At 33.0% G+C, this 24,931-nt stretch overlaps 1 protein-coding gene across 15 annotated transcripts in view; it reads left to right on the top strand.

Annotated features, from left to right (window-relative positions):
- LOC145286115 (uncharacterized) overlaps positions 1-24,931 on the top strand; it is an 863,779-nt gene that overhangs the window by 363,069 nt on the left and 475,779 nt on the right. For 13 of the 15 annotated variants that reach the window (XM_080134803.1, XM_080134807.1, XM_080134809.1 and 10 more), the window contains one exon: positions 14,019-14,069. The exons of the other annotated variants lie outside the window; for them this stretch is intronic. The gene's annotated coding sequence lies outside the window, so the exon portion shown is untranslated. The remainder of the gene's footprint in view (positions 1-14,018; positions 14,070-24,931) is intronic. 15 annotated transcript variants of the gene reach the window in all.

The following is a 24,931-nucleotide window of genomic DNA, read 5'->3' on the forward strand; positions in this document are numbered from 1 at the left end:
CAAGAAACTTCTGTATTCTGTTATTTATAACCATTGGCTTCAAATTCCATATTCCTCTTAATAAACAATGTTAGCAAAGGTTTGCTATTGCCTTAATAATCAAACATTACAAAACAATGCACTATTTGTGATATTTAGATTATCTTGACGATTGTTTTCACAATATTTCATTCGATGTAGTCTGGCTGCAAGTATCCGGTTCGTCGTCGAACAGTACTTGGTAAATTTATTTGTAAGTTACACTTTCCTGGAGGTTGAAGCTTTTATATTCAATACGAGTTTCATTCATAATTCTGTGCGAATATCCGAGTTCAAGAGCAAGATTCCCTTGTTTAACTCGGTTGTTAGATAAACACAAACGTTGTAAAAATAACACCTAAGACAAGAAAAGTAGCCCAAGAATATAAATAATACGAATAACCAAGACTCATCTGAAGAATTCCAGAAAGATAATTCTGCTATTTTCTTAGCGAAAACTAATAACAACGATCCGTTGTTCGGTTTGTAAACGGTATTTCTATAATATTATTGTCGTAAAAACAACATGTGCAAAATATATGTTCTGTTGTTGAAACATCATTTGTCAAAAATTCGTTTACTTGCAAGGCCCATAAAAATTCCAAAGAATGTCAAATACATTAAATAAACACATATTTCTTGATTAAGCTGATATCCTTCTTGATAACGCAAGAAATGTGTTTGTTTAGAAAGAACACTAATCACACACAGAAAATACCTGTTTATTTTAATTTCGATAATAAAAATATAGTTACCATTGTATTTCAAGTATAGAAGTGACCCAAATGAGCTACTTAAATGAGTACTGATAATTGCTCACAAAGTAATATTGTACTACATAGTAAATACAAATAATAAAACCACATTGTAAGCAACAATATCTAATATTTAATAATGACACTTCATACCAGATTGCTGTTGACCGTGTTTCTTTCGAATACCAGTTCTGCTGTCGAAGTAACACGGGTTCGCATCACTGCAGCAAGTATCATTATTTTATAATGATATTCCTATATTCATGTCCAGTGTTGCAAAGTTGGCTGTTTTGAAACAAAGTCTCGCGAAATTTGCATTTCTTGAAACAGTTTGGCTTTCAAAAATTAATTTTTTTTTTTAAGGCGTAACACAGGAACGTACAAAAGAAAGGAAGACACACAGTCTTATATAAATTGTTTTCATGAATATCATTAATAAAAAAATTAACAGTCGAAAAACAGTCTTCCATCAAGTATTTTGGATGTTTCAGTTGAATCATTCCTGTTTTTTAGGGAAGGTAGTATTAAATGGGTTAAAACGAAAGCTAAAAACGATTTATAAAGGAAGGCATCATTTACCCCAGGAGTTTACTATTATTCTCGATCCCAACCTTTTAGAAGTCAGGGCATCACTTTTGTTTAGTTTTTCTATGATAGATCTAGGATTAAATACCAGTTCCCAACTCATTAGCTTAAGATTGTGCCTCAAAAACATATCATTTCAATGTAGATATTAAGCTTCTCTCTTTCTATGTCTCTTTCTATCTGTGTATTTTCTGCCGTCTGTATATCTGTCTCTCTCTCTTTCTTTCTCTCTCTCTCTATCGATATAAACACGTTGACAGTCTTTTAATTTTTTATCATTTTTTTTGTTGTGTTTATAGTACAGCTCACCAAATTTAATACATCAACCGACTATTTTAGATATTTCACATATTTTATGACTCCAACCTAACTTCAAGCGCATATGCCGTATCTCTTCGGTATCCGGCTCTCCAAGAACACTCGGCAGAATTCTCCTGAAATTCCCTCTAAAGATTCAAGTTTCTTATTATTAATGGTGTTGGTTCGACAATTAAAGTTTCATTTCATGTCTAGAAGCAGACCGTGATATTTTATCTTTTCCCTCGAGGCCTTGTACAACCCAGCATCACCGGGACCACTAACCTCTACCAGGGTTGCTTATTTCTCTTCTTTTCCATACCACTATGCCAGGTGCAATAGCTCAATTTCTTAGGAAAAATCTTTAGGAACTGCCTAGTAATTGATTGTCAATTAATCACATTGATATATATATATATATATATATATATATATATATATATATATATATGCATATACATATATATACAAATATATATATATATACATATATATACACGTATATATACATGTATACATACAAATATACATATATATACGTATATATACATATATATGATGATTGCAACGTCTTGTCAGACGAGTGCCACTCCCTCAGACATTTAAAGTCCATGAGCCCCAATTCCTGAGGGAGTATCTATACAAAGATGATGTTACAGAGTCTTAGCTTTGTACGACAGCTAAGTCTCTCTCTCGGTACAAAATGTTGAGATCCAGCAACAAGCAAGAGCAAGATAGCCAGCAAAAAATTAAACGGCAGACCAGCTTAATGCGGGTACTGGTCTCCCGCTTTATGGTTTTTTAAATCAGAGATTTGCTTCTCCTAGAAAGGTTGCCTTCACCACGGCTTACGGGAGCCCTCTCCACCCCAATACGCATATACACACACAAATATACACGTATATACAATATATACATATATATACACACATATATACATATACAGATATATACATATGCATATATATATATACATATATATATACATATATATACATATATATATACATATATACATATATATATATATATATACAAATATATATATGCATACAAATATATATATATATATACACTTATATATACATATATATATGCATATATACACATATTTATACATATATATATACACATATATATGCATATATATATATACAAAGAAAAGCGGGTACACCATCTTTTGGAAAGGAAGGCCTGCAGAAGTTCCGCGTATCCATGGCGTGGGCTTTGCTATAAAGAACAGCCTCATCCGCCACCTCAATGAGCCCCCTGTTGGCATCAACGAACGGCTAATGACCATGCGCCTGATGCTTGCGGGCAGCCAAATGGCCACTGTGATTAGTGCGTATGCTCCAACACTTGATGCACATGATGAAATAAAGGAGACCTTTTATGCTGACCTTGACACCATTTTATCCGGGGCCCCCAAGGGGGACAAGATAATCCTACTTGGGGATTTCAATGCTAGAGTAGGACGAGACCATCAGCACTGGAGAGGAATGCTTGGAAGAGAAGGAGTTGGGAACATTAACTCAAATGGTACACTCCTACTGACAAAGTGCTCAGAACATAACCTGATCATCACGAACACACTTTTCCGACAAAAAAAAACGCATTCAAAACATCATGGATGCACCCTCGAAGTAAAATCAGGCACCCTATTGACTATGTCATTGTCCGTGCCAAAGACCGCTGTGATGTGCTGAACACAAGGGAAATGACCAGTACAGACAATTGTTGGACCGACCACCGTCTTATTCGCTCCATCATGTCTATCCATTTAATGCGGAAGCAAAGGATGCAAAAAAGACAGAGCCGACCAAAGCTCAACATCGAGCAGCTGGGCGATATCACCTACCAACAACACCTCCAGGCGGCTCTTAGTGCGGACCTGCCCAAGCAGTATCCGCATGACGCTGAAGAGCACTGGGACAAGCTGTCTTCTGCCATCATGGACTCCAGTATAAGCATCCTAGGGCAGAAAAAGCGGAAACATCATGATTGGTACGATGAAAACGATACCGAAATCCAACAGCTTATAGACACCAAGAGGCAACATTTTATCACCTGGCAGAATAACATCAATTGCAAGGTTAAAAGAGCTGCCCATGCCAAGGCTAAAGCGACTGACCAATCGACAGTCAGGAAGCTGAAGAACCTCTGGTGGATGAAGAAGGCTCAGGAGATCCAGCAGTTTGCTGACTCTGGGGACACCAGAAGATTCTTTGAAGCCACAAAAGTGGTATACGGCCCCAGCTACCGTTCTCTGACCCCCCTTCGGTCTAAGGATGGGCTCACGCTGCTGAAAGGAAAGGGAGAAATAACAAATAGATGGAAAGAGCATTACGAGGATCTTCTGAACAGGGACACCACTCCAGAGATGGAGGCCCTTGAAAAACTCCCCCAACAGCCAATAATTGAGAGCATGGGAGAACCACCCAGTCTGGAAGAGGTGCAGGATGCAATTAGGAAGATGAAAAACAATAAGGCGGCTGGTTCTGACGGCATCCCAGCAGAAATCCTGAAGAAAGGCGGGCCTGATTTTCTCAGACACATCCATGCCCTGCTGCTCAAAATATGGGAACAAGAGAAAATCCCTGCACAACTTAGAAATGCCCTAGTTGTCTCCATCTTTAAGAAGGGAGACAAGGCAAACTGTGGGAACTACCGGGGCATTTCTCTCCTCTCTACCACAGGGAAAGCCCTAGCTCGGGTTTTGGCCAACAGGCTTACACCCCTTGCAGAAACCATCCTTCCCGAGTCCCAAAGTGGTTTTCGACCAAATAGAGGGACGATGGACATGATCTTCTCTGCTCGTCAACTCCAAGAAAAGTGCAGGGAGCAAAATTTACCATTATACATTGCTTTTATAGACCTTACTAAAGCCTGTGACTCTGTGAACCGTCAAGTCCTTTGGCTGGTTCTTGCAAGGTTTGGATGCCCAGAGAGGTACATTCGGGTACTGAGACTGCTACATGACAATATGTCAGCTACAGTCCTCTGTAGTAGTGGAGATGAAACAGATCCCTTCAGGGTTGACACGGGAGTGAAACAGGGATGTGTCATTGCCCCAACCCTGTTCTCCATCTTCATTACTGCTATCCTCCATCTCACGGACAAACATCTTCCCCATGGAGTTCGGATTATGTACAGAACTGACGGGCGACTTTTTAACATCAACAGATTTAGGGCCAAAGGTCGAACGAACACCATATCCATTATGGAGCTACAGTATGCAGACGATAACGCCCTTGTAGCCCTCTCAGAAGAGGATCTACAGTGTACACTGGTTGCCTTCACGAGGGCGTACAAACAGCTAGGACTAACAATTAATATAAAAAAAACCCCAAATCCTCCATCAATCACCACCAAACAGTACTCCAGTCTCACCCCCAAACATCTCCATTGACAACGCTAGACTGGAAAATGTGGACCACTTCCCATACCTAGGCAGCATCCTATCATCAAAAGCCAACATAGATGATGAAATACAACACCGTCTCAGCTGTGCCAGTGGGGCTTTCTCAAGGCTAAGGAAGAGAGTATTTGAGAACCGTGACCTTCTGGCAAAGACCAAAATCATGGTATATAAAGCCGTCTTGCTGCCCACTCTTCTCTATGAATCGGAGACCTGGACCACATACAGGAGGCACGTAAAAACCCTGGAGACGTACCACCAAAGATGCCTCCGAAAAATCCCCAGAATTAGTTGGAAGGACCGACGCACCAACACCAGCGTCCTGAGTGAGGCTGACATTCCCACTATCACCGCTACTGTTGCTCAACGCCAGCTCAGATGGACTGGTCATGTTGTCCGAATGCCGGATCTCCGCCTCCCAAAACAGATTTTCTACTCTCAGCTTGTTGAGGGAAAGCGTGCCCAGGGTGGCCAAAAGATGAGGCATAAGGACAACATCAAAGCAAATCTAAAGCGGTTTCACATGGACCTTGAGACATGGGAGGACGTGGCTGGGAGCAGGTTGGCATGGAGGAGCGCTGTCCATAAAGGTGCTGCGCTTTATAGTAGTGACCTAAATCAAGCTGCTGAGGATAAACGCAAGCACAGAAAGGACAGATTATTAACCAGACACACCCAACCCCACCCCACCACCACTACCTTTATCTGCCCAAATTGCACAAGACAAATTGGGTCTAGGATTGGGCTCTATGCTCACCTGAGGACCCACAGAAGCCACAACGGAGGACAGTCTTACTCGGACACGAGTGACCGCCGATGATATATACAAATATATATATATGTATATATACAAAAAAAATATATATATGCACATATATATATAATTATATATGTATATATACATATGTATACATATATATACATATATATACATATATATACATATATATACACATATATATATATACAGATATACATATATACATATATATACATATACATATATATACATATATACACATATATACATATATACATACCTATATATATGCATACATATATATACACATATATATACATATATACATATATATATACATATATATAGATATATATACATATATATACATATATACATATATGCATATATATATACACATATATACATATATATACATATACATATACATATATATACATATATACATATATATACATATATATACATATATATACATACATATATACATATATATACATACATATATACATATATATACATATATATACGTATATATACATATATATATACATATATATACATATTTGTATATATATATACATATATATGCATATATATATATATATATATAACTGTTGGAACAGCGTCGAATGTGGAACACGCTATATAAGTGTTTCTTCCCGTTTTATGTCTTAAAAAATCCAGTGAAATGAATGTTCTTGGTAATCATCTATTATACTATACCTTGCGTGTTATAGTATGAATGAAAATTAATGGCATATTTTCGAAATAACTCCTTTTTTTCACAACATTTTTATCTAATAGTAATTCAAGAATCACCAAAACTTATAGAATCGTGATATTCATATGAGCAGTATTTTTCAACTTCTTTCAATGAAGTTTTACTAATTGCTAGCTTAATAAGATTGCGCTTTGGGAGTTGCTTATGCAAGTCTCTTGAAAACGTCAGAAGTATGAAAAGGCGAAATGAATTACTGAATACCTAATCACTTAGGACATCGAGTCTGAGCTGAAGGGAAACTGGCAAAGAAAACGATAGAAATAAACTAGTCAGAAAATAGGAGGAAACAGAAATGTACATATAAACATAATAACGCAGACATTGTGATGTCCATTAGACCGGAAAATCGTTGACTACGCTGCTTCGCAAGAAAAAATAACTAATTACCATGCCCCATTAGCAGTTCATGACACTTTGACGTTTGCTGATAATGTGGAATTGGCAAATGTCTTTTTGTCAGCGTTTTGCTGCTTTCTTATTTTTTTTTTGGTCGCTAACATTATTATCTACTTGCTTCGTGTTTTTTATTTTCTTACATTTTTCCTTCTGAAAATATAATATGATGTGTGTGTGCGTACATGATCATGTTCTTTTCTAATACGTTAGAATGAATATAAATACGCTGTGTAAATTTAGAAAAGATATAACAAAACTTAGAAAAGAAATAAAATATTGTATTATTATATCTGCTTTAGATAAAAAAAAATTAAGCTTCTTGGTTCGTTACTTAAGCGTAAATAAATAACACATGTTAATAACAAAAACACCAAAAATTTACAAATAAATACAATCATAAATATAAAAATAATAAAATCATAAATATAAAATTAATAAAAAAATACTTTTAGTATTTTTTAAATACAATCTATAATTTCAAACGATATATCAAAAATGTCAATATTATTTACTTCAACATATTTTATAAATATTATTTACTTAAACTCATATATTTACACAAATTAAAACATCACCACAACGGAAACATATTTCAAAATACACTTGAGACGAATTTTATATGTTTGAAATAAGTTAAAGATAACAAATTTAAAATGATGTCGCTTTTTAATTTCATTAATGTATTGTAATATCTCAATATAAAAGGAAATCTGAAAACGCAAAAAGTCTTCTCTTAATTTATTATAAGTAACGAATACATTGTAAAATAAAGTGAATACAAGCGAAGTCAAAATATTGAATAATAATATATTTTAATTTAATAAAATAATTTAAATAGCTAAACCGCCATCAGTATCTAAGACTGTACTGATTGCCGCTATTGTTGGCATAAGTGCTGCCATCGAAATTCGGACGAAGAGAGTTTTCTTTAATAATATCTGCAACCTAGATCTTTTACCATAATATCGTGCATGTAGTTGTGAGTTAAATGTATTGTAATTATAGATATCACAATGTTATTTTTTATCTTTTAATTTCATTTGCAATACTAATAATTGAATGAATACAATTATTAAAGTATATATATATATATATATATATGTGTGTGTGTGTGTGTGTGTGTATGCGTGTATTGGCAGCAAGTAATTAGACACATATGATTGAACACGACAGAGTTATTCCGTTCTCCGATCTTTCTGGATATCTTTTCTATTTACCGAGCGGTCATTTTAATTTCGGCAGGCATATAATATATAGAATGGCACCCAAAAGTTGTTGTTCGGCCAGATTTTTCTCAAGTTCTTTCCATCGGTGCATCCGATTATCGTCAGGAGCAATTGTTTTTGTTTTATTTATCTTTTCTTTTCCTTTGAGGCATGCTGTATTTATAATTGTGTTTTTTCTTTACCCTCCTGCGGCCACTTTTATAGACAATTAAAAAAATATAAAAACAGCAAGCCCCAAAGGACAAAAAAAGGAAAAGAAAACAACAGCAATTGCTCCTGGCCGGTTTTGAGTAGGATTGAAACCGCTATCTTCAGACAATACTCACCTGGGACCATAGGCATTCAACGTCTCAATCCACTGGGCCCGTTGGCGCAGTAGATGAAGACGTTGAATCTCTATAGTTTCAGGTGAACATTGTTTGAAGATAGCAGTTTGAATCCTACACAAGCCGGTCAGAAACTTACTTCGCCAAGACACGTTGAGTCGCGACGTCTATGGAAGGCAATAATTTTTGAGGATGCAGTTAGGAGATTCGGGGTTCGTATCCTGTCGCGGTTCCTCCCTGGTAGAAATCCAGGAATAGTCGGCCGAAACATCGTGAAGCAGCAACTAAACAGATTAGGACAATAGATAAATTAATATATAAGCGTATATTTACGCATACATACAGAGAAAGAAGTCCCTTCTTTCTCTCTCTCTCTCGCTATCTCTCTTTTCTCTCTCTCTCTCTCTCTCTCTCTCTCTCTCTCTCTCTCTATATATATATATATATATATATATATATATATATATATATATATATATATATTCAGGAAATTACATGCTCCATTGGTATGTTATAGAGATATTGTCTATAAAACACTTTTAGCATGATTCAGCGAGTAGCGCTGGTTTTTCTATTCCCGTTTATTTTATTGACATTAATTTCCATTTTGTTAATTACGCATTCAAGTGAGGAACCATATCAACGTTGTCATCTTGTGTTTGCCAATGTTAGCGTCATGGATACGACACTAATCCGAGACATAGATCCGCTTCGGTATCTGCTTCACAACTGTCAACTCTCATGATGGTAATTAAATAGACAGACGTCCGAAATGGAGAATATTGACTGATAGAAGACCGAATCAGGAACATACTATATTCAGTGTATTACAATTCCATAAAACATGTTTCACTGCTGTATGATGCGGATGCATATTCTCTCATTTCTAAATACATACATAATATCCATGTTTAGTCAGGCTGTTTATAGTGTACATTTTAATATTAGATAGTATGCGTTGTCGAAATAGTATTGCACATATATATTTTACTCGGAAAAAAAAACTGGTGAAATGCTGTAGTGTAGCCGGCATAAGTTAACTTATAATAGTATAAACGAAAAGGAGAATGTAATCGGTAAATACATAAATACAAATGTTTTAATCAAATTAAAAGTTTCTAACTTATACTTATGTATCAAACGGATAAAAATATACGTTCCTGCATTTTGTTTAAAGTTGACCGTATATATATTTTTGGTTGAAGCTTGTTTCGTGGAATGTAAGCTCCGTTTATAAATACATTACTTTATATTATTTAATTCACTTCTCTCGTCAGAAGAAAATTTAGAAGATGTTTAGATAAATTACAGTCGGAACACCACATTTCCTTAAAAAGAATGGATCAATCATCTCTTTCATAAAGGCCCCTGTTTTTTACAAGTTCCTAGTACTACCCGTAACATCTTTGTTTAAATGAAACTCTTTCATTATATGCATTACTAGTACCTCTGAAAAAGAAGTCGGATTATTTTAGCGCCTCATTGTGACTCAATTTATAACTTGTATAAAAATTATAATATGTTCGTGGATGGAGTAATATTGACGCATCTTATGAGCTTATAAAACTAATTTCGTAATCTAGCAGGAGATCCTTCTCTTTTCGAAAGCCACCTGCAATAGTGCGGATGTAGCAGATGTGTCTGTGTTCTATTGTCCGTCTAAGATAGGTGATCGGGTTATCACTAATACTTGGATACGTCTCACTGTAACAACAGAAGTAATTCAGCTAGCTTCAAGCACTGCCATTAATTACCCTTTTATACTATGTGTACCAAAAATGAAATGGACCTTCAATGAAGAGACTTTCTTTTCTTGTACTCCCCATATATTGAACACTATAACACGAAACTCATTTCTACCTGACTAAAATATCGTTATTTTAAGTCCATTGTAATGAAATTTTAGTGAATCTGTTATCTTTAATAATAACATTTTGCCCAATTTCAATCATTTTTAACAATCATCACGGTATTATATCATTCCCCCTAACAAAACAAATACTCCTTTATCTTTTACTGGCTGTCTCGCTTTGATAAGTAGTGACGCATTAGTAATAAATACAGTACGTAAATCTGGATCACATGATAGAAAATTATGACAGAAAAAAATGTTATTTTATATATAAATAAATTATCATTCAGTAAATGGATTAATATCTAAAATAATAAAAAAAATAAGAATCTATAATTAATATCTAAAATTAAAAAGAAGTCTATTATTAATAATGTACGGTAAACCATGAGAATTTCTCGGCGAAGCGTGTGCGTGACAAAGCTGCAAACCAACTCATACACAACTCTCTATTTAAAATGTGAAGAAGTATATAAATATAAAACTATTTACTGACAAAAAAATTATTTTAAAATAAAGTGTAAACATCCAAATCGGGACCGATAAAATTTTATACAAATGTATTGGTTTAATCTTGATAAGGAACAGCTAATGCTGTTCAATCGTTGATGTGCTCTATTTCTTCTTGGTGTTCTTGGGGATAGCTTCGCCTTTGCCAAGGAATCGAATCCGACATTTCTTGGTCAATTTTGAAGCAAACCTTTTTATATGAAATCATATACTAGATCAGTTGTTTGTTCAACTTCTGGCAACACCAGTTCTCCATATTGCTCTTTACATTTTCTGAAATACGAGGCTACTCCCTATCTTTAAAAATCTACAACGATAGCATGTTGTCCGGTGGATATTTTTCCCGTTTTTTGATAAATTGCGTGAAAGTGATTAGCCCAATTCTATCTTCTCTATAACTTTACTCTTATAGACATTATCTTGCTGATCTCAAATACTATTATGGCATGTGTTATTCAGAATTATCTGAGATATAAACTGCTTCTATATTTCCAACCTGTTTGACTTGGTGGTCTAGAAGCATCCAATAATTCAATATTTTAATATCTTATAATAAGACAAATATCCACTCGAGTAACTTATTTTACAGATGTGCATACGTACGGAACTCTCTTTTTGCCGAATAATTTCCTTTTACCCATCGTCTTATTTTGTTGTTAAGACTAAGGTTGAAAGGCATATCTTATCTGTGCGGTAACCGTTATTACTTTATTATTTGCTACTTACACCAGATGGCGTCAAATTTGTCTGACACAAAAAAGTCGTAACAAGCCTAGAAATATATGATCCTCAACTATTTGGCTCGGTCAATGTGGAGTATATGTTTTAATGATTTATTTCATAATTTTCATTAGATAGCATTCGAGGTGTCCTTTGAATTTTTGATCCTATATCAAAGTGATCTTTAGAATATCCCGATTTTACCCACAAACTGGTCAAATCTTTTCTCGTAGAGTTGTACACGAACAAGAATGCAACTGACAATGAATTAGTCGACCAACGGACAGATAGGCTGTTGTGTACTGAGGGAAACTCCTATACTTAAATTTATGAGAAATATATGAGATTGCCTTTGCCTAGAGTCACATAATGATAACGATATTGACATGAAAAGATTGATACGTTTATTAAAAACACAAACATATTTGTGTGAACCTTAGTCTCTCATTATTTTTTCTGTCTTTTTTTCATCTTGTTATCTCACACTTGTAAAGAATTGGCTCTGTTGTTTAGGCCTCAAAGCCCTTATCTGCGCAGTCACGTTTTACGACACCTTCATACGTTTTTTCTTCCTTTCCATCGATTAATTTACTTTATGAATGCCACATAGCAGCTTGCGTGATTTCCGTTCGAAACCAAAAACCACAAAGAGAGGAATCAAACGATCTCATGTCCGTCTTGTTCGTTATTTTTCTTTGTGCTGAAGGAAAAGAAGAAAAATGGATGGTACAAGACGCGGCCTCGAAATATGGAAATTCTCGGACATAGGCTTCTTTTTGACAGTACGCTTTACGATATAATGACAATGTTAGTTATTTCTCAAGCGGCAATAATTGTATTCGGTCCTACATGGGAATATGTAGAAAAGTCAATTTACATAGCAGAACAGGCAAAGACACGTAACCATACCGATTTACTATTAACACATTTTGCGCAGAGAAACACTCCTGAATGGACATATAAATCTACTGTGTAAGAACAAAAGTCAACTGATAAGAGAAAATAATATACGTGTCTAAATATGACGTTTTCTTTTTTGAATGACTGCATTGTGGTATATATTCTTTTATTTATTTCTTCGATGTGAAAAAGCACCTTTTTTAATACTTATACAATCTAAAACATTGTCTTTCTATGTTTGTATTCATTTCTTCCTACAATCAATTCTTCTCTCTACAATGTGTGTATCTCTCCAATTATATAAATGCATCTTTGTGTGTGTGAGTTCGTTCCTAATACACTCCGAAACGGCTGAAGAGATTTTGTTTAAAGTTTACAGAAATTTAAGTCTGGGAATGATCTTAGTTAACTGTTTCTCATAAAACATCCGTGATTACCGATAATCAATAATCGGAACAGTTATTTTAACGTATCTATCATCGGTTAAGCTAGTTTTTCCATGTCGTCTCTTAGCAAAAAGGATAGATTAACGGGCCGTGAAAATTCTACTTTGGATAAGTTGATAGCTATTTTTTTTGGGGGGGGGGTAATTTCTTCTTTGCAAGACGTGGTCTGTCGGATAAAACTCCGCACGTAACTTTCTTAACTTCGTTTTAATTTACTGCAAATAATTTATTAAGACTTGAAAATTATGTTGCTTCTTTTTCTTTTGTGCATAACGTGGTTTCTTTATGATATTTTTCGTCAACTTAAGATTATAGTTTTTGAGATTTTCCTTAACTTAAGATTATAGTATACCATTGCGTATATCAGGTATAAGATACATCCTTTTGATTTCATATATATATATATATATATATATATATATATATATATATATATATAGTTTTTATTTGTTTTATACATAAGCAGAAATGGGTTGCTACACAGTAATGAGCATGTTACTGCCAGCTAGTATATTTTTACTAGATTCAAATAAAATCAAATAAAAAGTATACCTTGCTCTACTTCCGTATGGAACACTCTTCTATTAACCTCTCTACACCTCATTAGTTAAATTCGGCCTTCAATATAATAAGCTCTAATTATATATATATATATGTATATATATATGTATATATATATATACGTCATGTATGTATAAAACTATATAACATGAACAATAATTTTTAAAAATATAAAAAATATTGAAAATAAATGATTATTATAAAGATTGCACACACGCACACACACATATATATATTTACTAGATTCAAACAAATAAAAAGTATACCGTATACATTGCTCTACTTCCGTATGGAACACTCTTCTATTAACCTCTCTATAGCTCATTGGTTAATTTAGGCCTGAAATATATATATATATATATGTATTATATATATATATATATATATATATATATATATATATATATATATATATTAGAATTGTGTATATGCCTAAAGTAATAAATATTTGCGTATTTTTTCAGGAAAAGTTCGTCACTAGTTTGAATATAAAGGATACGCCGAATTGAATCAATGTGAGTATTTATATGCATGTTTTCTTTAATCGGATTGTAATCTTTGCAAACTGAATACCGTACAGGGAAGATGTTTCTTTCACACATACTCTGTACGTGTAGACAATAATGTATTTGCTTTACTGAAATACTTATATATATATATATATATATTTTAGGATTTACTGATAACACGTTTTTTTTTACTTGCGACCTTATATCATGTTCCGAAACAATTTTGCGACCATTGTGTTTTATAGATTACTATTCATAATTAGATATCAAAATTATCGATTGTTTCATATAAAATAATTTAATTTACTTTAAATATACATTGCAGATACATTAGTCCAATTTACTTTTTAAAATCCATTCCTAATCATAGCATTGTAATTCTAAAAAAAATTACATGTGCGTTGTGTTTTAGCAGAGAAGAGACGAACGAGGCAAACTGAAAATGCCGTGATGAAGTAAGCTCAGAGGCAGCTTTGTTCACAGAATGGTTATATTAGACAGGTGAATCTACGAAATTAATATGTCACACAATACTATACGCCCAAGAATCGCTCTATCGAATTTTTTGGAAGAGTTGTACATTACGCATAAACATAAATAAAACACATGCCACAAAATTCATTCGCATAGTTCGTTAACATTGCGGGTAAGAATACGACTTATGTCGCATTTGTGCGTTACTAAGAGTGAGGTGTTCGAATTTTCGCGTTAATGCTCTTTCAAGGTCAAGGCAAACTTGTTAGTTGTATAATATAAATCAGATGTCCTACAGAAATAATCTGCAGAAAACCGAAACAAAGTCATGGAGAGTTGGAGTTTTTTTTTTCTTTTTTATTTAGATGTAATGCATTATGTTAGCGATAATATTATTAAAGGCATTAAGTAATAAACGACAGACTAAAATTACAACGGTCGTTAAGATAGAATGCATTGCTGTAAGGGAACGGAAAAGCTAAAGCATAAATATCGAAAGTGTGTGTTACTTTGTTTTTGAGAATGAGTATTTGAGAGAAGCAATTTCTTGATAATTCAATTTTCGAATGATGAAAGTAGGCATGATCACGCTTTTTGAATGGCTTTAATTGGTGTTAAAGATATGTTTAGTAATTTGTTATTTTAATGTTGAACTTTCTTTTACACTTGGAGGGTCACCATTTTTTAAGGTCAGGATGAGGGTTAAATTTAAGACAAAATGTCGGTCATAGGTGCAACTTGCGTAGGGCTTATCAAAATAACGATTAAGTATGCATATTACATTTCAAGACAGTTATACCATATTAAGACGGGAAGAAGACAAACAATGTTGCGTTCCAGAGTTTGTTAGTTCTACGTATAAAACTCTTTTCATGGAATTTTCTTTTATTTTTATGCGTGAATAGAGTGTGAGTAAAGTTGTCGGCTTACCGAGTATTTCTTGCAACTTTTTACAGGGGAAACTTTGATTGGATCTCAGTTAAACACTTACTATAAAATTAACAACGGAGCAAAGATAGACTTTCAACGTATTTTCTGTGGACAAAAAGGAGGTAGGGAGGCGATAAGATCCTAGCCTACTAAATTTGAAGACAGTTTTTTATTCTGTCAAAGCAGGAAATGTTGGTCTGAGAAACGCCAGCTCAGATGTGGCAAGAGTATCTTATCATAGGATGTAATTGGCTTTGTGCAGGTAGGGGATGCGTCGGGAGTGAGATAATCTCTGAAACAGTATAGAGATACCTTCATTTTTCGAATTTGGCATTGGGTCTGATGTACGTTTTCTTTTAAGGTCAATGATAAAGGCCAGTCTTAGAAGTTTAGCCTGAGTAATGAGAGGATATGAGAGTTTGTGGTGAAATAAAAGTCGTTCGGTTTTGTATGAATTAAAAGTAATTAGCAACTTATTACCCAATTTTACACATCGCCTGGTCGGAGGAAAGATAAGAAATATCTTTATCATTGACTGCTTTTGAAATGTTGCCATCGATCAGAAGTTATCAATTTATTCAACCCTACGGACCAGATAGCGTTATAATGACGGATCGCGCGCCTAACCAAGGTCATTAATGACAAATCCTACAAAATTTCATACACAGACCACTGAATATGTTAAAAAGAAAACAATTGAAAATAAGCATTGAAAAATTAGGAACGTCGAAATTCTTCAAAATCAGAAAATAACCCTAGGTGAAATAGATGAACGTATAATGTCTAGATTTGAAAATAGTATTTAAAATTGTACCTTAAATGAACTGCAAGCAGAGCAACACATACAGCCACACATACGAATTCATATAGTTGAAAACATATACGGACGTACACCAACGGTATCATCCATACATTCGAGAGACATGCAATTGTAATATACGTTTATGTGACAGTCTTGTCATTAGATTTTTTTTCCTACGTCGCATGCCAGTGTCTTCCTAGCTTCTTTCGCTTTATCGTTCCTTTCGTTTCTATTCTCTGCTAATGTCGCCAATAGCTATAACAAATATAGTTCAGTTGTCTTTGGCAGTCCTCCAATTTAATGCGAGCAATCTGTTTACGTACTGCTAGTAATTTCTGCTATTCTCTAAACGACTTTGTACAGCGAACCCTCAGAAACCGCGTCACTAACTTCCATGCCCCCTTAAGTCTGTCATGACTAAATAATGCCCCAACATTAGAACGTCTGATTTATTGTCCGAATTATCTCGGCAACGTTCTTACTGTTTACAAAATAATTCATCACTATTTATCTATATCTATCCATCTTTATACATTTTCTATTTTCCTATTATTGTTTACTTTCGACCTCCCTGCGAACACGAGATATGACCGACAAAACAAAAGAAAAATATTCGAATGTGATGCAGAAAACTAAGAGAAAAGGAACGATATTACTCACTAACCAGTTTATTTCTTTTTTCTTCCTCCACATTATTTTGTACTCGGTATTATACGTTGTTTCTTTTTTTCCTTTACGACTGCATTTTCTGCGGAAATTACGCTGGTTTTTAATCATTTGTGACTCTTTTTTGTACGAAAAGTCCTAGTCTCCAGTGGCGTCAAATAAATGTATCTTCCTTTTTTGAGACTGAGTTTACTCCGCTAATATCCATTGTTTTTCAATCTTTTCGAAAATATTTTTTTCGCAGAATGCCTGGTCACCACGGCACCACATACTATTGTGTAACGTAGGCGTTTTTACCCCAAACGGAGCTAGCATATTGTAAGTAACCTCACCCCTATAGAAAAATAATAATGTCAACCCAACTTTTCTAGATAGAGAAAATAGATTCTTTTCATGCCTATATATATATATATATATATATATTCCTCTGTGTGTGTGCGTTTAAGTGTGTCACGTAATAATTACCTGTCACAAGATCAGTATCGTTTTGAACCTCGACCCTTCAGACAACAAATACCGTAACTAGCTAAAAACATTAATTTCTTTACCCTCAAGTGGACAATTTTCTTACAAGGAGGGGTCGCTTTTTTCGCCGTTATTTTAAATAGGCACCCCCATTTTTCGATTGTCGAGCCTTAAGTTAAACCTACATCACTTCCGGTTCATCGGTGGTCCTAACAGCAATGCCGCAACTTTTTTCCTGTTCTAAAGTAAAAGGTTAATTTAAAGTAATTGTTAATACATCTTTATCTGTAAATTAATAGGGTGATGTAATTTTAGGTATTTATAGTGTTTGCAAGCATTTATCAAATAAACACAAATGTAAATCTAAAATTGAATCGGCAACGAGAAAACAAAATGAGACAAACTGCTTTTCTAAAGCGTCCCCAGTAAGCGTTTAGTATATTCGTGGGATTTTTTTTTGGGGGGGGGGATTCCGAATATTGTAATCGTGCTATGTAATATGCAATGATTCTACTCAGGGATAATCTTCTGGAGCGTTCTTTTTTTAAGTATGTTTTGTTTTTTCCGGAATGTACGAATATCTAGATCTAAACTAATGAGGTTTTGGGAGATGCGAAGATAGAGAAATTATTAATTGCGTAGTATTAAAGGGATAAGGTTAGTATGAACTCACTATCAATTAAAAACGGAGTAGATTACGGAAAGCAGGAAAAAGTATAATTGCATACGGAGTAGAATGGTTTCGAAATACGATTTATGGAATAGCGGCGGACATTTGAGTAACGTCCTCTATAGGTTATGACGATGATGAAGATGGCGTTCCTAGGAATGAATGCAATATTTTAATGTATCGAAATCAGCTGTGTGTGCTGACGTTATATATCTAAATAAGTTAATGGCTATTAGCGTAAAGCTAATATATGTTTATGTGCCATCTGTTGCTATAAACCCACAGTATTTTAGACTATAGGAGTAAATCTCGCTTCTTTTATTAGATATATATATATATATATATATATGTTATATATTGGTTATCATCGAGGAGCGTCAAATTGAACATTTGTTACATATAGTTTTTCTTGTATAACATAAAAGATTCCGTATGCGTATGATTGTCTCTAATATAAATGGTTGTGTGTTTGATTATCATAAAGGGGATCGTGTGTGTGACATGTATTTTCAGAACCTACCCCCTGCTTCTTCGATGTTGGACCATCTGGAAATTTCTCATCATGGAGGGAGACTTGATACCTGTTTGACGAAGATTTATCACTCCAAGACGATGAATGGGTTTTATAGTTTTTATTTCACTTTCCCCAGAGGTCCTGCAGAAGGTGGAAGTGAAATCGGCCTGTGTGGTTCTTCTTCTACACACGTCAGCGTTCGTCTCCCCCTCCCCAGTTAAGAGGGGGAGACAACGGAAAGCCGTCTGTCTTCTTCAAAGCCTAAATCAAATTTCCAGATCCAGCCAACCTGACAACGTCACACATACGTAATCTGGTCAGCTGACCTTCGGTTCTGGTAAACGTGTCTACACTCCGCGTTTACTCACTTCTCTCTCTCTCTCTCTCTCTCTCTCTCTCTGTGTAACATATATATATATATATATATATATATATATAATTGTACAGAAGTTCAGAAAAGGTCCAACATTTCAAAGTACAACCGCTGAGATACTACGCACGGCTCTTTACAAACATACTTTTTTTCTCCAACTTTACAACATGGCAATGAAGAAAAAAAGGAAAAAAGAAAGAAAACAACACACTGAAGATGGAGTATAGTTCCGAAATATTTATGTAATAAATTTCAAACAAGTAAAATATTTGTTTATTTTCCTACTATTACGTTGTGATTTGGCTTTCAAGCGGACCTGTATGCGTATTTTGTTTTATTCAAATGAAATCACCGTTTCTATATGGAATTCACATCCTTAACGTTAAGATTAATTAGACAAGGATATTTTCTTTTCATGTAACATACACATTTTTTAATCACATATCGATGGCATGCAGACATTTCCTGCCATCAACTCATGTTGGATTTTTTCTCAAATGCTCACTATTTCTTTATTTGAATTCATTTATTTGAAGTTTCTTTGATGTACTATGACATTTTTGAATTCAACTGTGTGGTGAATTATTTAAAATGCTAATTTCCTTTTTTTGAAGAAGAAGAAGAAATTGTTTCTTTACATTTATACAAAGAGTGTTGCTAAAATATTTCGTAAAATATTTTTTTTAAAATAAGTGAAACATTTAATTTTCTTTTAAAGAACGTCTTTCAAATAATTATTTTTTTCGTTACCGAAACATTTTCGAAGTTGCGTACTATTAAAAGAGATTGGTGAAAATTGCTCACAGTGCACGATCTTAATCGATTATTTTTGTGTGCAGTAACGCTCATTTCTTTTTCACAAACCAGAAAAAGTTGTGAGTTTTTTACTTGGTAATATGGCGTTTTTTTGTTTTTTTTCTTTTGGTTTTGTTTTGACTGTCTTGAACTTTATTTATTTTTTAACTTCTCAGAATACAGATTATTCCTATGCGATAGTATATTCTGATTCTGCAACACCCACATAGTAATATATGGGCACCAGGTAAACGTGGTGACGAATACGACACTATATGGGACCGGGGGTGGTTTACTTTGGTCATGAAACCGACTGGGAACGACGAATAATGTGTGTGTCCGGTAGGAAGTTACTTGGTCGTCATTGAGACGCTTCTATTCCACTAGTGGACGATTCAAGGCTCCGCCGGTTTAAACAAACGGTCTTGCAGAAAACAATAAAACATACCTCACTCTGTTGGACTTCATTGTTATCAATCTCTGATCGTAACAACAATTTCTTAGTGGAAAGGGGAGAGTTTCTTGTATTTCTAACCCGCACTCGTCTATTCTTCTCACGAAAATTAAAGAGACGTACATCTTCGTTGGGCTGTCCACGACTTCTTGGTGTTGTTTTTTTGGCTGGAATGGCTGCTGGCACGAACGTGCTCGGTTATGAACAATGACACGCAACACAGTTTATTTTCATATAAAATAATTTTAGATATTTATTTTACGAATATTTGCAATGTATTAAAATTAAGTGATAATCAATAACCATCAAAATTTAAAGGACTTAACTATTCTTAACAAACTTATTGCCTTGCGGAAAGCCTCCCCCTTTTGCGTAGAGAGAAAATTATACAGGCTTACCCATGCTGCTCGGCCCAAAAAGAGTGAGTCATGGTCAAACGGAGGCCAGACAGACAATCGTTGTATCTCGACGTAGCGACCCATTATCTACGCCAAAATCAACTAGTTATGACACAACATTGTGGCACGAGAGTTTATTATGCAATATTAGCTCTCGATCATAATTACTGTTAGCAAGTTTATGACAAGATTTTTGCATAATACTCGCTTATATAACAGGCCACATTTTCTTCAACAATATCAAACGATTCTATATACAATATTGGAAGAATGCTGGCACGTTTATTGAGCACTGTTTCAAGACTACCCATTACATGTTAAGATAAGAGTAATACTATTACTATAACTATAACCATTACAGCAATGAGATTAGTAATGATAATGGCATTAATAATAAGTAATAGTGAGTAATGATATTAATGATGATGATGATGATGATGATGTTGCTAGTAATGGCTATTTTGGTTAGGAAATTGGATTATATGAAGGTAAGTTAGCGAATATAATGCGTATATATATACATATATATATTCTTTTATTTATAATAATTTATATATATTTATATAATTATTTATATATATTTATATAAAACATTATTTGTGTGCGTATATATATATATATATATATATATATATATACGCACCCAATTAATGTTTTTAGTCTACACAAAAAGGCATTTTGTAATATAATAAAGCTACTTCTAATAATCATAATATATTTTCAAAAGTTTGTAATATTTTTTTCAAAGTTTTAATATTCAATGTAAAATTAAAACGTTTATTGTATTTATCTCTTCTTTCCTTACATATTTTTCATATTTTTGCTATATTTTTGCGAAACCATGTTAACTAAGTTAAATACATTTAGAAACTATTGTTTTTGCTAATAACGTAACTTAAACCGAAGTGAAGTTTTGCTGACCACATTCATTTGATTTGTGACCAAGTATTGCAAGGATATTGACACGACTGTGTACGCATAACGTAAGTGAACTATAATAAACCTATTTAATCTAGTTCGATTCTTTCTTCGGAAACTGTCTAGAAACGAAGAGACATAAAATGAATGCAAGTCGCATAATCTTTCCAAAATACGATCTATGATGGATTATAGATGGATATTTATATTTAGAAGTTTAGCTTAGAGCAATCTTCCATTAGCCATAAAACAGTCCATAGCCGGGAAAAGTCTAATATTAGATGTAAGTAAATATAAAAAGATAAAGAAAATCGTAAACTAATCTGTTCATACTAGAGAGTTTTTAGCTAATGTTTAATGCGATAAACAATAAGTGGGAACTTACTTGATCCTTTGGGCTGTTGGCTTAGACTGTAAGATTAACCTGCCCATGCAATGCCTACCCATGCTTATATAACTCTATAAGTTTCAAACATTTATTGCTCATGCAAAAAGAGATTTATTTTAATTCATACTTTGGTCAGTGAGTGAATGGCAAAAGTGTAACGAATTACAATGATCCGTATACATCTAAAATAATGAAAATTTTGAAGTAAATAATATCTTTTTCCCCTTGGCTATGAATCACAATAATAAATGATAAAAATACACGGCAAAAGAACATAATAATTCGAGAAAAAGAAATTAAAACACTAGAAAATTTTAAGCGGTAAATAGCGATTAGAATATACGAACGTCACTCCAAATTAAATGCTTCTATGTTTTAACTAAAAAACTGAAAACGTTAAAGACTAACGACATTTTGTGTTTCAGGATTCTTTTTTTTTACATAATCAGAACAATTCTCAACGAACTTTTGAAAGCCCCTTGATGCCCCACTCGTCTTGAATGCTTGAATATTTGATATTTGTGTCGCAACTTTGATATCAGTGATTACCAGATCTGACACTAACTCTATTAATTTCAAAAAAGTCCAAAAAGCGTAAGTAATATTTTAGGCGGTTTAATTTTTTTTTCTGTATCGAAAAATTTAATAACGCATCTCGTCCACTGATGCACTTCTCTGACATGTATTATATATATTAGTCCTCGCGCGAAAGAGCAGGACACAAAATGTTTTAAATAATAATAATAATAATAATAATAATAATAATAATAATAATAATAATAATAATAATAATAATAGACTAACAATAACAAAGACATTCGCTGGCGAGGACTACTATTGACCGTAACCAGTTATACACTCCTTTTGAAAATTTCATCTCTATTTTTCTCGTTATGTAGTGAATATTTGTTAAGGAAACCTATATGAAATATGTTCCTGATTAAATTGAAGATTGAAAGAAGTTTTAAAAGTTTAATCTAAAAAAGTTATTTTAAAGTTCTTGTAAAAAAAAATTCAGATTTTCTTATTATTCAGACCTGTATTACAAAGAGTGGGTTGCAAAAAATACGTTGTAGTGTGAGGAGAAATATAAACTGAAACAGAGAGAATATTCAGACCTGTAATAATACAAAGCGATGGTTGCAAAAATGAGTTGTGGTGTGAGAAGAAATGCAAACTGAAATAGAGAGAAGGAGTGTTTTAAATATAATCGTAAAAATATAAGATACAAGTTAGAAAAGCATTTCATCCAAGGCAGGAACATGGTTTAACAAAATGTTTTTACTATTAGCTTCCAAAAATAAATGTACGAGATTCAATTTGAAATGTATGTATCTTCAAAGTGCACTTTTATAAATTTTACAAAGTAAGGTATAAAAATTTAATTTAAATTCAATCAAAAACTTACCTTGGATTTATTTTATGTAATGTACATTTAGGTGCACTTTAGAAACATTATCTTTCATCTAGCAATTAATGATATTGATATAAGATTTTCAATGACTTTTTTAAAGTGCAACAGAATGTAAATTGCATCAAATAAATCCAAGGTAATTTATTGATTCAATTTAAATTACATTCGTATACCTTACTTTGTAAAATTTATAAAAGTGCACTTTGAGGATAAATAAATTTACAAATTGATTCTTGTACATTTATTTTTAAAGCCTACAGTAAAAACATTTTGTTTAACAATTTTCATGCCTTGGATGAAATGCTTTTCTAACTCGTATATATATATATATATATATATATATATATATATATATATATATATATATATATATATATATATATATATATATAGTGTAAACAATCCGAAATAATTATTATGAATAGATGTGCACGATTACTGAGTTTTATTTAAAGAAAGTTTATTTCTAAGTATATATATATATATATATGCATATGCATATGTAAGTATATATATGTATGTATATGTATGTATATGTATATGTGTGTATATATATATATATATATATATATATGTATATGTAAGGGCGAATGAACTCTTTTTCTAGGTCAACGGCCAACTAGCATACGTATGTATATATATATATATATATATATATATATATATATATATACTTGTTTATTGTTATATAAACATGCTCACATCCCGCTGCTACAAATAGCCACTTGTTTCAATCAAACAACAGATATCATCAGGCAGCGACTTGACTATTCAAAAGTTCAATGAATAATGGATTTTTATTTTAGGTAGGAACTCTTTAGAAGTTGGAGTTAAAAAACTTAAAACACACGACTTTAATTAAATAAAAAAGTAAAAAGGGAGAGGCAATTTAAATAAAGTTAAAAGATTACAATGGGGAGAGAGTGATTGAGAAGAAAAAAAAGGAATAGAGACAGAAATAGAGAAAGAAAATATAGAGAAAACAAAATAGAGAGAAAAAGAAGAGAGAAAATATATATATATATACATATACACACACATATATATATATATATATATATATATATATATATATATATATATATATATATATATATATATGATATGGAGAAGAAAAGAAAAAAGAAATAAATGGTTATAATAAAGAGAATAAGAACTAGAAGGAAAAGGAAAGAATAATGAGATCTAGTTAAATAGAGAAAGAGAGAAAGTAAGAATTTGACAGTATATAGAAAAAGAAAAAGAAAAAGAAAAAATCTGCGTGTCAACCAATTTATGAACAATTATACAATTCAGTAATGAAACATATTATTACAAATACAAACAGAAGATACAATCCAAGCGTCAGAAATGAACGTGTCAAAAAAGGCAGTGAATGTATTCGGCTAGCATATTTATCCTCTTACATACGTCCACGAGTAAAATCAACGCAATTCAAACATACGTCTACCATTAATTAGGCCCTTTATGCTAAATGATATAAGTTTAAAGTTTTCGCGTTTTTATTAGATAAATATATGAATAAAAGAAGAAAATAATGATAAAACAATATTAAAATTATTATTAATAACAATAAACATAATAGTAATGATAATAATAATAATAAT

The sequence above is a fragment of the Euprymna scolopes genome, chromosome 10 (assembly GCF_053919585.1).
Source record: "Euprymna scolopes isolate OS-2025 chromosome 10, ASM5391958v1, whole genome shotgun sequence".
In the NCBI taxonomy this organism is placed as follows: domain Eukaryota; kingdom Metazoa; phylum Mollusca; class Cephalopoda; order Sepiida; family Sepiolidae; genus Euprymna; species Euprymna scolopes.